The sequence below is a fragment of the Ambystoma mexicanum genome, chromosome 1q, assembly GCF_040938575.1.
Source record: "Ambystoma mexicanum isolate Mex_15411 chromosome 1q, UKY_AmexF1_1, whole genome shotgun sequence".
Taxonomy (NCBI): Eukaryota; Metazoa; Chordata; class Amphibia; order Caudata; family Ambystomatidae; genus Ambystoma; species Ambystoma mexicanum.
This window is the reverse complement of record NC_090922.1, coordinates 35254363-35269073: the sequence shown is the minus strand read 5'-3', so window position 1 is coordinate 35269073 and position 14711 is coordinate 35254363. Positions and strand designations below refer to the sequence as shown.

Genomic DNA, 14711 nt, shown 5'->3' with positions numbered 1-14711 from the left:
CCGGAAATAGGTCACACATAGTTATTCTCTCCCTTAGTCTGTCTCTTTCTCTTATAATGTCATCCATTGATCCTCCTATGTTCACATCTATCAGAATCTCCATTCACATTGCCTCTTCTCCTGTTTTCTTGCACCTTCTAATGCATACCTTCACTCTGCATATTGAAGCCGCTCCTAGCACTAGTGCTCCAGCTATCACCTTCAGTCCATCAGACAACCATGATGGCATCCATGGCCATAGGTATGCTAGCCAGCTCTTGTCCTTTCCCGTTCCACCTGCTTCGTTGTCCATTTTTGCATGTATTCATGCCAATTGTGAAACTAGATCTGAGAGAGTTCTGTTGTCTTCATCGCTAGCAGGTGTGAATGTGCAACATGAACTCTCTATTTGTGTGCAAACTCCTCCTTCCCATTGCTGTGAGGGGATCCAGAACGTACCTGTTCTGGAGCGCCACCAACCTTATTGCTCTGAGCTCTTCCTTTATGGCATTGAATCCATTTAGTGTCGAATGTATTGTTAAGATCAACTCCCAACGAGTGATTTGTAACCACTTGGCATTTGCGTAAGTCTGTACTCCTGGAATCAGTGATGTAAAGAAACTTTGTGTTCTGCTGAACAGTCTGTGTACTGCTGGTACTTCGTCCAATGATGATTCTGATTTGCCTGAGAAGTAAATCTCCCCTCTCTTCACTCTGCTCAGTTCTCTTTGCTCATCAGTCTGTTCTATTTGGACAGGTGGTGTTCCCTCTAGTGACCTCTTCTTCCTTTTATTGTTCTCCATCTTCGGAAATCTATCAATCTTCACATCTTTCTTGGGTACCACTGATGAAGGCAAGTTGATGTGCACTAGGGAGCAAACCCCTCCCCACGTCGGTGGTAGTTTCTCATAGGCTTTAGATCTGCATTCTAATGTTCTAGAAGCACTCATGGCGTAGGGGATTTAGGAGCAGACATAACAGCTCTCCCCAGCGGTTTCCATACGAACTTTGGATATGTGTTTGTAGCACATGTTGTTGGTTACTCGTGCTGTGTCTGTGAGATATATGTCAACTCCCTTCATGTCTGCATCAACAGTGCGCTTACCTCTCCTTTATCAGCAGTATCTTCTCTCCCACCTGACATGGTAGTTCCTCCTGCTTGGATTGTTAGTAGTAGTGGATACAGTGGTAGCACTCATGCGAAGTAGAGCTGCCAGACTATAATATCCAGTACTCCAATGGGGATCAGTAAACACACCAAGGTTAAACCACATTTTATTGTTTCAGACATGACCACTTACGCTGCTTGATCCTTGCAGCTAATGAGATGATAAAGGTGTCTGCTTGAAAATTGCAAGAAATGCGTTATTATGTTAATACTTGTCAGTACCCTCAAGCTCTGCAAACTAGGTGGTTGCTAATAGCAAATGCAAAGATCTCCTCCCAGACTTTCCTTATTAAGGGATCTCTGAGTGTGGGCAGAATGGGGTAAGCACTTTGTTCAAGTTGTGTGTATACTTGGGCCAGATACTCTATGAATACGAGGAAATATACTTCAGGGGATCGGGCTCTGAATCGTCTGGGTCTACTTATATAGTGTACAAATTCGTTGGAAAATGCTTCTGGGTGGTCAGTGGGAGGTAGCATCAGGAGAATTCCCTATACAGTCCTAACAACATTTGCCTCAACCTGCATGTGCGGAAGAAGGGAGAAAACATCACAGTGGGCCTCATTATGAACCTGCCGGTCCGGAAACAACAGTGGTGGTAAATCCGCCGCCCCTGTTGTTTCCGGACCGGCAGATTCCGAGTTCTGCAGGCGGGAGGTGTCACTTCTGCCAGGTCTGACCTGGCAGGAGTAACACCACCTGCCTGCAGGTGGAAATGGAAACACTGGTTCCGTCATAGACGGAACCAGTGTTTCCATTGTCCCCATCCCCATGGAGTCCTATGGGACTATATAAGTAGTCCTATGGGACTCCATGGGAATGGGGATTTATGGAATTCCGCCTCCGGAATTACCGGGTCACTGGGGTTGTAATGCCCCGGTGATTCCGGCAATCATGGAGGCGAATGGTATTTCAGGTCCGGCGGCAGCCTGCCGGTTTTTTCGGCACCGCTATCGCCAGACTCGTAATGAAGTCCAGTGTTTCAGCTGTCAATGTGAACAAGTGTTCCAGAAGCTACTTCAGCTGCTTGGGATCGTCGTACCATAGGATGGCCAGGCCTCCCTAAATCTGTAAGATCTGCACGTGCTTGTAGTTCATCAAGATCCTCAATGTTGGCCCTGTTGATCACTGTTACTTATTTATTTCTTTCTTTCAATTTTTATAAAGCGCCACATGCCCGTAGGCCTCAGAGCGCAACATGAAAAGCAAGGAACAAAACACACAAAGAGACAGTAAACAACAGAGTTAAAGAAGGTGGAGAACAGATCAATCAGGGTTCTGATTGAAGAGAAGAGTTTTTATTTCTTTTTATTTTAAAAGACTAGGCTTTCAATCGTACATATATGGCCTGGAAGATGATTCGACAGCAGGGGGGCTTGGACGTTAAAGGTGGTGCCTCCAAAGTGTGTCAATTTGTACCTGGGTTGGGGGTGAGTTGGAAAGGCGGAGGAGTGAAGTTCCCTACCTCAAACCTTGGATTTTATTGTGTCAGTGAAATATCTGGGGCGCACATTATATTTGCATTTAAAGGATAAGGTAAGGATCTTATGACTGATCCTGTGCCTGACCGGTAGCCAGTGAAGGGACTGTCTGGCCTCCGAAACATGGGCCCATTTAGCCAATTCCTGGATGGCACGGACCGCATTGTTTTGTGAGACCTGAAGGGCTTGAATATTATCTTGCTACTTGCCAGCTAGGAGACTGTTACAATAATCTAACCTCGAGTTGACAAGTGCAGTGGCAAGCAAGGTACAGATGTTCATTGAAAGAAAGGGACAAATATAATTAATTTGTTTAGTGATCAAGCTGCAAGAAGAGCGGATGAAGGATACGTGCGAGCGCATGGACTGTTCGTCAACTAAGATGACTCCCATGGTCTTCACCTTCTTCGAAACAGGGATAATATTAGAGGCAATTAAAAAGTTAGCGTAGGCGGGATCTGGCCTGCCCAGTAGGATCTTAGATGCTACAATCAGAAGCTCTTGCATGCGCCGTCCTGTCACCACCTCGTGGGGCGTTTAATGGTGGTCAGACCCTTGTTTGTTGCACAATTCAAATAGTGCCAACGGCAAACAATGAAGCCAGTTTTTCTTGGTGCTCTGCTGAGTTTTGGCAATGCACTCCTTCAATAGTCCATTGAGGCGTTGACACACCCCATTTACTTGCGGGTGGTACGCACAGCCAAATTTGTGTTTGATCCCTAGCAGGGTTGTGATATGCTGAAACATTTCATTGGCGAAGTGAGGGCCATTGTCAGACTGCAGGACCTCACAGACGTCCCATCTTGGGAATACTTCCCGGACCAGGAATTTTGCTGCCCTAAGGGCATCAGCACATGAACAGGGCACAGACTCTATCAACCTTGAGTTTGGGCAGACAACCACGATTATGTAACGGTATCCTTGGCACACTTGGATCATGTCTACGTAATCTACATGGAGATGCAGAAATGGGCCTTCGGGTCTTGGTATGGCTCCTCTCACATCTCTCTTGGTGTGTCCAGTTGTGAGCTGCTGGCAAGTCAAACAGTTCAGTTACTAATGAAAAACCACGATTCTCCAATGCATGCAGCAATTACCTCTTTTCCTGTGAGTGTTAGATAATGCGTTTGTGCCAGTGCTGTTTTCAACAAAGCAAGTGGCATGACCACTTTCCCTGTATTGTTTTGTCGCCATTGGGCGTCTGTTGGTGACATGGAACATCCTCGTTTTACCTATAGTTCTCTCTCCTCCTGTGGTGCCGCTCCCTGCATTTCCATAATCTGTTTCTCGGGTATGTTGTTGTCACCTTCCCTCATCACCATGTTCCTTACTCCCCCTGGGGCGTTGGGTCTGTCTTTCAGTTCCCCAAAGTATGCTGCACACTTTGCCTCATAGTCTGCTGCCTCATTTCCACTTGAAATCGCGTGCTCCCTTTCTGTGTGTGCCTGGCATTTCACTAGTGCTAGTTCCCTTGAATATGCAATCACGTCTATCAGTTTGCCTAACAAGAGCGCATGTTGTACTGGGGTCCCATCTGCCCTTCTGAACCCCCACCTCAGCCATGCGCCAAACCTGAATGTACTGTTGATGTGACGTAAGCACTGTCAGAACAGATTGTTACACTTTTCTCTATGCTTTGCTCTAGTGCCAATATGAGAGCCACTAGTTCTGCTGCCTATGCTGAATAATGGGAAGGTAACCACACACTTGCAACCACCTCACCTGTCCAGTCCTCCTTCAGCATGACTACAGCAGTTCCAGTACTTCTGAAACCCATCAGTTTGATCAATAGTCGATGAACCATCAATGTACAGCACGTCTCCCCCTCAAGCGCATCTTCCTCCATCCTGTGTGTCTCACTGCATTGCTCTATGTTCCTTGTGCAGTCATGGGCCCAGTCCCCTGGTTGAAGGACATCTGCCAGAAATGTGTCTGGGTTTACTTTCTTCAATCCCACATTTGACAGTATGACCTCATACCGTGATGCTCTCTGGGTTGTCAGTGTGCTCTTTGGCTTATGCAGTATTGCAAACAGGGCGTGCTCCACATAAAGAGTGGTGGTGCACCCCATTGTCACTGCTGATGCTCTTTCCACTGCAAAGGATGCAGCTGTCAGGGATTGTTTGCATGGGTAATATCCTCTCATCACTGGGTCAAGCTGTACACTGTACTAAGCAATTGGCTTATGGCCTATGCGTGTTTTCTGTGTTAGTACTGCCTTCATCACTGCACTGTCAGCGTGGGAGAACAGGAAGAATTCCTTTTTGTAGTCAGGGGTCCCTAATACTGGTGCGATACATTTGGCCAGCTTCAACTCCTCAAAGGTGTCAGTCATCTCTACAGTCCATTGTAGTATCTTTGTTCCCCTTTGGGCCTCTTTCAGTGCAGTCAGGAGTGGTCTGGTGTATGTGCTGTAATCAAGTCAAAGACACATGCTCTGCAGTATTTGCACAACCCTATGAATCATTGCATTTCCCTCACTGTTTTGGGCTGTGGTGTGGCAAATATTGTTCCTGCTCTTTTTGGGGCAATGTGTCTGTAATCCTTAGAGATCAACTGTCCAATGTACAGAACGTCCTTCTGGCAGTACTGTAGCTTTGCCTTGTCTACCTTGTACCCCTTATCAGCTAAACTGTCAACATGTGCACTGAATCCCTTCTGCACTCGTCTTCTGTCTCACCACAAATTAAAATGTCATCAACATACTGCAGAACCGTGCTTTCGGTCGCTATGTTGCCTAGATCCATCTGGATCACTCTGTTGAAGATAGAAGGTGACTCGCAGTACCCTGTGGCAAACGAGTGTGTTTCAACTTCTGGTTGCGGTACATAAATAACTGTCAAGAAGGTGGCTTCCAATGGAATGCCACACAAAATGGTTGCTGGATTCGCTGCTACTGGATACTCTGCTTCTACAATATAGTTAAGGGGTCTTAAGTCTTGTATGAAATGCCACGACCCCCTGTTAGCCTTGCGTACAGGGTACACTGCTGTGTTGCATGGAGATTCTGATGGTACCAAGATGCCTCTCTCAATGAGGGCGCTGATAGTTTCATAAATGCCCTCATCTGCTTCCTTGGTGAGGGGATACTGTTTTACTCTTGGCAAGATTGCCCCTGGTTTCAATTTGATCTTCAATTCCCCTATGCTCTTGATGCACCCCAGACTCATGGTCTTTCAGCTATCTGGTACTTTGGACATATCCTCTTCCCAGAATGAGGGTGGCGCCACCTGCGCAATCGCCATTCTCTGTGGCACCTCTCAGTAATGGATCTGTAACCAGTATGTTACACTCCTTTCGAGCAAAATGTCAATTTCCAGCCTCTCTTCCCCAACGAGCTCCTCATCTGTCACTGTGGTCAGCCTACGTCCTTCTTCAACAGCAATTATTGCTCTCCATGCCCTCCCAGTGTCATCTGTTGCATGCACTGCAATCCAACCCTCCCTTGCCAACACTGCCTCAATCTCAATTGACACTATTGTTCCCTTTGACTCATCCAATGGTGTCTCTGGCCTGAACATGTACTCGTTTGGTACTCGCCACACCTTCCCCAATGATGCATGGCATCCATGCAATGGTGAAGTGTGTCCCATATTGAATTATCTTGGGGGTCCACTGGCACTCCCCCTGTACGGTGCGCCCACAATAGGCCTGAACAATTTGCCTTACCTTCATCATGCTTATTCCTGGTGTTGAGCATATGATGCCTTTGTCTGTGAATTAGATTGTCATGTTTAGTCTCTCATGATGTCGCGTCCCAATATGTTCACAGGTGTCCATCTAGAATAAAGTAACAGTAGTGATAAGTCATGATCTCCTATAGATAGTGAGATGTTATGAGTAAAAGGAACCACTTCCAATGCCCCAGAGAATCCTTGAGTGTTCATGGCATCGCCAGGAAAAACGCAAATGTCCCTTCCTGGATGCATGACCTAGTTGCCCCAGTGTCAATAAGAAAGGAAAAGATTTTGTCACCTATCGCCACCCCTATGCGAGGTTCCTCCGCAGGATTGGGTGTGACTGACAGGATGGTACACATCAAGTTTGTCTGTGGGCTGTCCTATTGGGGGTACATAGATAACCTGTTCCCTGTAAAGGGGTTGTTCCCTACCATAGTAACCCCTCCCAGTCACCTAACCGGTACTGTTACCATTGTGTCCATTTGTTCTGGTGTGCTGTTTTCCTGTAGTTGTACTAGCTGTTGTTGCCTTCCTTTGATCTGTGGCACCTGAAAATACTGCGGTAGTGGTGCTGCCATTTGTGGTGGTGCTGGTGCTTGCAGAATAATAATCCTCTTGTCCCCCGTGATAGTTCTGCTGCCGCTGGTCTCCCCAATTTTGCTGTGCCCCTCTAAATCGGCACGCTCTCGAAATGTGTCATAGCTGCCTGCATGTCCAGCACTGAGGTGGGTCTCTCCCCATGCCTGGGAAACCCCCATGGAAATCCCCGAGTCCCTGCTGAATTTACTGACCATATCCCCGAAACCCCCCTTGATTCTGATGCGTTTGTGGTCCAAACCCATGCCCCCTTTGGAATTCTCCCCTCCCTCAAAACCCTGGTTGGAACCCGCCCTGTCCCATGTACCCTCCTCCCATGGGCGGTGCGTACTGTTGTAGTGGTTGACATTGCTGTTGTGGTGCTGGTGTTTGTGGGGTGGGGCTGGTTAGAACCGCCCCCTCCATCGTGTATTTTGATAGCTTCTTTTGTACTAGTTTGGCCACATCTGCCTTCCTTTCATATGCTTTTTGCTTGACTTTTTCCTGCCATAATCTGCAGTAATGTACTATTGTAAGCTGTATTTCTGGCCATTCTTTGGCCTCCATTCCCACTCATTTTTTCAAACTCTTCTGTACTGGTTCTGGCAGGCCTTGTACTAAAATGTGATAGAATATAGCTATAGTTTTGTCCCAAGGCTCTCGAGTTTCAAGACACCAAAGCTCTTGAATCTCCTGAATATATTGAACAGGGTCTTCATCCTCACGCATCCAATGTCTGACATGTCTGGATACTGCATCCGTAACGCTTGCCACACTGCTGCTCTGCAGTTTGTAAATGGTGACCCATCATGTGCCGTGTTCCGTAGCTTCACTCCTGGGAACCACGCCCTCTTCCATATGTCATCAGCTGTGTCACCCAGTATCGAAACCAACAACCCCTTTACGTCACCCACTGCCAGCCAGTGACCCGCTGCCAGTTTCTCCATCTCATAAATCCACACCCCAGCTCTGGCACTTAATGAGAGTAACCTGCATTTGACATTCTCCTTGTCTGTGTGTTTCCAGGGTACATACTGAGGCCTCATCCCTCCCCTTTCCAATAATGGCATCTGGGAATACGTTGCCCTCTCCTCTGGTGTCCTTCGATACTGTCTGATCTGAATAGGCCCCCTCTCGTCCTCAATATCTGTGCATATGTCATCTGGCTCTAGTGTGAGTACTCGCTTGCTTACGTCATGAGCTCTAGACAATCGTCCTCCTGAATGTGCCAGTGCGATCTCCTCTCTCTTGGGTCCTGGGAGATCCCTGAGTCTATTAACATATGTGTTATGTGTAGTGCACCTGTCGGTTGCTTGCTGTGCTCATTCTTCTAGATCGGCCCCTCCTTCTCTCTGTCCATGGGATCTGCAGTACTAAGATGTTCCAATCCCATGTCCACGTGGAGTGGAGCCTGCTCTGCTCCAACCTATCGTCACCGTTGACTCTGTGACCGTTGTCAGACTCTAAATTCATGTTGCTGCAGAAATCATCGGAAAAATTAAATCTCCTTGATGTCGAGTCGATGTTGGATTCTGACCTAAGATCAATATCCACCAGGTTATATTTGCTGCCTCCTGCCCATATCCGTTGGCGTGCGGCGCTGCTTCCTACCGCGCTACTTCCCTGCGTATTTATGCTGACCAGTTCTACTGGCCTCTCCGCCTCCCGTCTATTTCTTTCCCATTCCAGGGCAACTTGTTTGCTAACCTCCCTTATTGCTTGCTCATCCTCCTCCTTTCGTGCTTGTTCCCTCACCAGCCTGTCCAACTGCAACTTCCTCTGTTCCCTCTCTGCTAACTTGCGTTTTTCTTACTCTGCTATCTCCCTTCATCTCTCTGCCTTTTATATTTCTCTCTCCCTCTTCTGTCTCATCTCCCTCTCTTCCCTTTTCCTCTCCTTCAGATCTTTCTATTCTTTCTTCACGCTCCCTTTCAACTGTTCCTTTTTCTCTTTCCTACTTCGTGCTCTGTCTTCAGGCTCCAGTTTCTCCTCTCTCCTCCTTTCTCTGTCCTCGAGCTCCAACCTCATCTCCCTCTCTTTTTCCCTTCTTTCTTCCTCCTACATTTGTTCTGCCCAGTCAAGTCTTTTGCAATCCTTTTCCAAACTCTCGATTGCTTAAGTTGCTCCCTCTGCTTCCCCTGTCATCTTTCCCTTAATCTTCAAGAGTATCTGTGCTGCTATTCACTCTCTGTACCTATACCCTTAAACTCTGCCTTTGCGTGTTGCAGTCCCTCCTCACTCTCCTCTGCACTTGTAACAGGCTGTGCTGCACTTTTCGGTTAGTTCTCTCTAGTGTATAGTAGTGGCTTGTATGTCAGATTTGAATATCCCTCTGCTGCTCTCAGTTCTCTAATTGGGTACATTCCCTGTGCTTTGTCTGTGTCATCAGATACTACACCTGGAGGGGCAGGAGGAGGTGCAGAGGGATGGTTCCCTTGCTCCTTTGCCTCATGCTCATTCAGCGTCCATGGACATCTCGTCGCTTCTCCCTCTCCCTCCTGGAACATGCGCCAAACTCGAACACCCCCATGCGTTTGATCAATTTCTTTCCCTTATAAGTAGCCTGTATGTATGTCAATAGTGATTGCTGCACGACTTTGGAGAAATTGCCACACGGCGGCCATGATTTGGTGAATTTGTCCTCAGTACCTTTGGTCCATTCTATACTATACTATATCTCTTTATAAGGTGGCAATGTCTTACACTAATATTGAAGGGGGTGACTCCCCCGCTTCTTCCCTGATATATTTTTGTATCCCTTTTTACCTGACCTCAAGCTGAGGTTTTCGATAATACGCTATTCAAGGAATAAAAGTCACAGTACAATGGTATTGCTCTCCATATTTTACGAGCATCTTTGGCTCTACACATTACCAGGTATGCTCCACGCACAGCCCCTCCTTCACAATCGCTGCCTCTCTCCGCCACTGAATCAACTTGTCTGCAAATCCCAAGTTCACAATATTAGCTCCTCACCATCCAAAATGTCCCCGTCCTATGTGCAAACCTAAGAGTGACGTCACCAAGCTAAAATCGCAATACAGGTGAATAAACAATTGTGCACACACAACAATCACTCGTTGCTCCAACCCCACCTCTGTCTTCCTGCCTCTCCAGGGAAGAGTATACCTTTATTCTCTTGTGATTGAACTGCACCTGTTGCATCACCTAACATGTGAAATGCCTCTCTCCATGAGACTTAACCAGCCAATTCACCTTCTGCAATCTAGGATAGCGCTAGCTAGCCCTCACGGGAATACCATCATCTATGACCCGAGCTAAAACGCCCAACCCACAGGAAAACTTTTATTCTTAACTTTTTGTCATCGAAGCCTTTGAAACCTGAATGTGGCCTAAACACAAAATAAAAAGATACTTCTACCTCCGCTCCAGTCCCTACTCACAACACGATACTAGACAATGCTATAACACACTGGTAGACAATACTTCACTAGTACTTAACAATACCTGCTTTTACCCCACAATACTCCGTACCCTCCCTTGCACCCACAATTGATGTTAGCCTGGACCAATACTTAATGTTCCGTGCTGCACTGGTGCTGCTCGGCTGCCCGGCTCTCCGGCTCCCCGTCAAGGGGCTCGCCTCCCTGTCCTGGTCTGCCTGGACAACTCGCTGATTCCGGGCGGATGATTTTCAAACGGCTCCCGACGGCCTTTTCAACGGGTACGCGTTTTCTGTTCTTCTCGAAAACCACGCAAGGGTGCCACAGCCTCTCGGGTTCGGCAGCGAAGGGGACTGCTTAGTGCCGGGCTGGTGCAGCCTATCATCTCTCTGCTACCAACTTGTTAGGATAAACACCCAAGTAGGCAGGAGGGCCACTAGGAGTTTGTGGACCCCAAACTCATGCATGGAATGCCTAACTGCTTCCCTTCATGTCTGGCTGCGTGAGACTGCTCCGCTTTCCCAGCTGCTAGTTTTGGTTCATCATCGGCTTGGCAGGGTCACGTGTCCAGAGACTGTCTTTCTGAGCTCTGCAGCTCTGAATTAGCCTGCATTTATGAACAATTATTCGTATTTGCTGCAGCCAGTGTTACTGTAGTTCAGGGAATGGAATGTCACTCATATCTTGGTGGCCTTGGCAGGAAGCCCTGTCTCTCTGTGTAGCCTTAATTTGCTCCGTTCAGCTCCAGCCGAGGGTCTGTGGCCTGTTGTAATTTCCCTAAGCCATAGCATGGCATCTACATTGTGCTATTCTATAGTATCCATAGGTTAGTTGTTTATGGCTCTGTCAGGTCCCTCGGGTGCTCCTGCATTTCCATGGGATTATTTGCATATAAGCATCTGCAGCTTCTTGCAGTTTCTATATTGCTGCGGTCAAGTTAATGGAAAAATAATAAACGTGAAGACAGCATATACGTTTGTTTGTCCTCTACCTTACAGAACTGTACGCATGTGTTATTCGTGTACTTCGGGTGCATGATCGTGTCCCGATGTGCGGATGGCACGTGTGCTTCATGTCTAACGCTGCTGTGTCATGGTGTCTCTAACAACGTTATTCATGGCTTCTTGGTGCTTTAGTCGAGACTGTCAATGGAGGTGTCTTTGGCCGTGCCTCGAGGCTCCTCATCCACCTTGGGCAATGTTAGCACTGCTCCCGGGCTAAAGGGTTACTGAGTGGGTACCTCTCAACGTACTTGTTTATCATGGGAGCACTTGGAACTGGTCCGAAACGGTACGATCGATCATGGTTCCTTTTGTTCTTCTTCCGTTTTGTGTGTCTGGTGGGAGGGGAAGCAGGTGTTGACTTCGACCTACCCTCTTCACTGTGATGATTATGCGGTGGCTGGAGTCAGAGGGAGTGAGGGAGGATCTCGGGTGCCAGGGCCTTCAGGGGGGCCTTTGGAAGGGGGCCGGCCTTGCCTGCCAACAACCCTCACTGGCCCTGATATCTGGGGCTTGGCCTAGCACAGGCCCCAGGCATTCCGCTCAGCACAAGGACTCAGGTGCAAAGAAAAGGCCGGCCATCTTGGAGCGGTCGCAGGACTGTGAATAAAGGTGCACAGTACCCAAAAGGTGGATGCAGGCACTAACTAAGATGTGGACCCAAAGTGCAAATCATTACAATGCACTAGTAGTGATTTAGCATCAAAAATAAAGATCCTTTGTTGCAATTCGACACAGAGGTCTGCCCAAGTGGGCTTACTTGCTGCTGCCTTTGTTGCTGTCCATGAGATGGATGCCTCGTGGTGGGGGCCGAACCCTCTGGCGAATTGCTTCCCCCGAAGCAGGTGATGATTGGTATTAAGCGCCTTATAAATAACCAATTACAATTACATAGCATCATGATACGTACTGAACACATCAATCGTCGAACCTTGCAACAATTTGAATGCTTCAGCAAGGCCGTTGGGCATACTTCTTTTCTTCTTATGATTTTTTTGTTACATTCATTGCTGGAACCCAAAATCGGTTGGCAAATGCGATGTCCATGCAAAGTCTATATTTCCAGCCTCCATCTCGCCCCACTGCGGTCCTTCAGAATAAAATGTTTATCATGACCGTTACTACTTTCCTCCAGAGAATTACACTGGCAATTCAAAGAACATTTGGTATTGATGATTCTTGTCGACCGTCCATACCACCTGGTAGATGGATTGATTTGCCTTCAGAGCCATTTTTACATACCCACTTCCAGGATTCAAGTGGAGGTGCTTGCTCTAGGTCACAACACCATGTTCGCTGGACACTGAGTTGTTAGGAACAGTTGAGACCTCTTAGAAGCGTCATTTTTGGTGGCCAGCCATGAATCGGCACGCAACACATTCACCATGACGAAGAATCCATCATCTAAGCCTGTAGGGAAGTTAACCCCATTGCCTCCACAAGACAGACCATGGAAAACTATATATCCACAGGCTTTATTGTAGAATTGCCACATTCAAATGTATTCACGGCCATCATGGTTACTGTGAATTCCTTTACCAAACTACCACATTTCACTCCCTTGCAAAAGTTTCCGTCTGCCCCTGAAATGGCTAAGACATTTTTGCAAGAAATGTTCCGTTTGTAAAGTAGACCCTCTTGTATCATATCGGGTCACAGACCGCAATACACCTCAAAGTTTCTTGGGGGGCGTTCTGTAAAAATCTGGGCATTAAACTGAATATGTCCTCTGGATTTCATCTGCATTGGAATGGCCAAACTGGACTTGAACCAGACCCTTGAACATTTCTTACGTTGTTATACAACTGCTTTGCCTGCTGACTGGGCAAAACTACTGCCATTAGACAAATTCACCTTCAATAATTCCTTGCATAGCTCTATTTCAGTCAGTCCTTTCCTCTGCACCTAATCCTACCACCCTACCTTGCCTCCTGAACTACCTTCTTCAGATGCAACCTTTCCTTCAGTAGTAACTCGTGTATCGGCTATCCAAGAAGGTAATCGGTCTGCCTTACGGAACCTTCAGAACGCTCAAAGATCGGCAGAGAAATAAGTGAACTGACGTTGTTCAGATAACCCAACGCACCAACTAGGTTCTGAGGTCTGGTTATTTACACGTCTACTCCAGAGACGCCTAGTGCCAAGCAAATTGTCTGCACACTACCTGGCCTATTCTGAATCATACAGCATATCAATCCTGTTGCCTTTAGGCTGCAGCTGCCTTCCTCCTCGGGGAGGATTCATCCTGTGTTCCTTGCAACACTCCTGAAAGCTGTTTTGCCTAATCTTTTTTCTTCTGACTGCTTTGTCGTCCTCCTCCAGTGAACATCGGTGGGAACCCTGAATATAAGATCTCTGTCATCCATGATTCCTGTATTGTACGTGGATCCCTAAAATATCTTGTTGACTGGAATGGATTGGACCTCATGAACAGACCTGGGTGAAGGTGGATTGTGAATTCCATCGGTCTGACCCAGGCAAACGTGGCCCGTGCCCTACTGGAGGGGCGGGGGCACGCTGTCAGGAACTGGCATTTCGTTCTATGCCATAGTTGGTCTCTTTGGAGACGCTTACACATTCACGGCATGCACCGTTGACGGAGTAGTTGTTAGCGTCTTCACTCTTTGATGTAGACATGTCGCCTCCTCCTTCGTCTGGATAATACCACGACTGGCAGGGAAGCCGTGACGCAACTTCTCTGTGTTTTATTGGCACTCTGTAAGTACCCTGTTCCTCCCTCCTTCTTGTCTGTTTCTTCCTGGAGTTCTTACTAGTTTTGTCTCATGTTCTCCTGCCTTCTGTTTCCCTGCCCTGGCTCCCCCAGCTTCAGTTCCGAAGTAGAGTCCTGTTATCCCTTGCTCCTGGAGAAATTTCGCTCTGCTTCCATCGAGGACGTTTCCACTCTCCAGTGTTCCATTGCTTACTCTGGCTGTTAAGGGGCCTGGTGACCGCGGGCCCTGGTGGTGGAAGGCCTTGACATGCAGGCCCACTGGCTATTGCGCAGCGCTGGTGCCGTGCTAAATGATACATTGCAGGCAGGCGAGACAGGATGACACGGCTCCCACTTGTCATATAACACGTGACTTCTGCAAGAGCCCAGGAGGGGCGTTGGTCACAACATCCCATGTCAGGTGTAAAATTTTGAATAATTACAACGGCAACATGCAATACATTGTGGGTTCACGTGCGTGGAAAATGGTGCATGTGTCATGATCAACTTGGGGACCAGGTGGCCCACATGTACAACTTTATTAGGTCATGAGGAGCGGTGGTGCAGGAAAAGCTGTGCCCGGATGTGCTGGAGCCACATCTGCCACACGATGTCCAGTTGGGGCAATGGGGCAGATACATATTCAGGCAAACTTTATGAGCCCAAACTGAGCCTGCCGGCAGCCCACAGGATCACAGCCTCACGGGGTCCA

At 47.7% G+C, this 14711-nt stretch overlaps 1 protein-coding gene across 3 annotated transcripts in view; it reads left to right on the top strand.

Annotated features, from left to right (window-relative positions):
* The window catches only part of ADAT1 (adenosine deaminase tRNA specific 1), a 528266-nt gene that overhangs the window by 148109 nt on the left and 365446 nt on the right, over positions 1-14711 (top strand). The window lies entirely within an intron of this gene.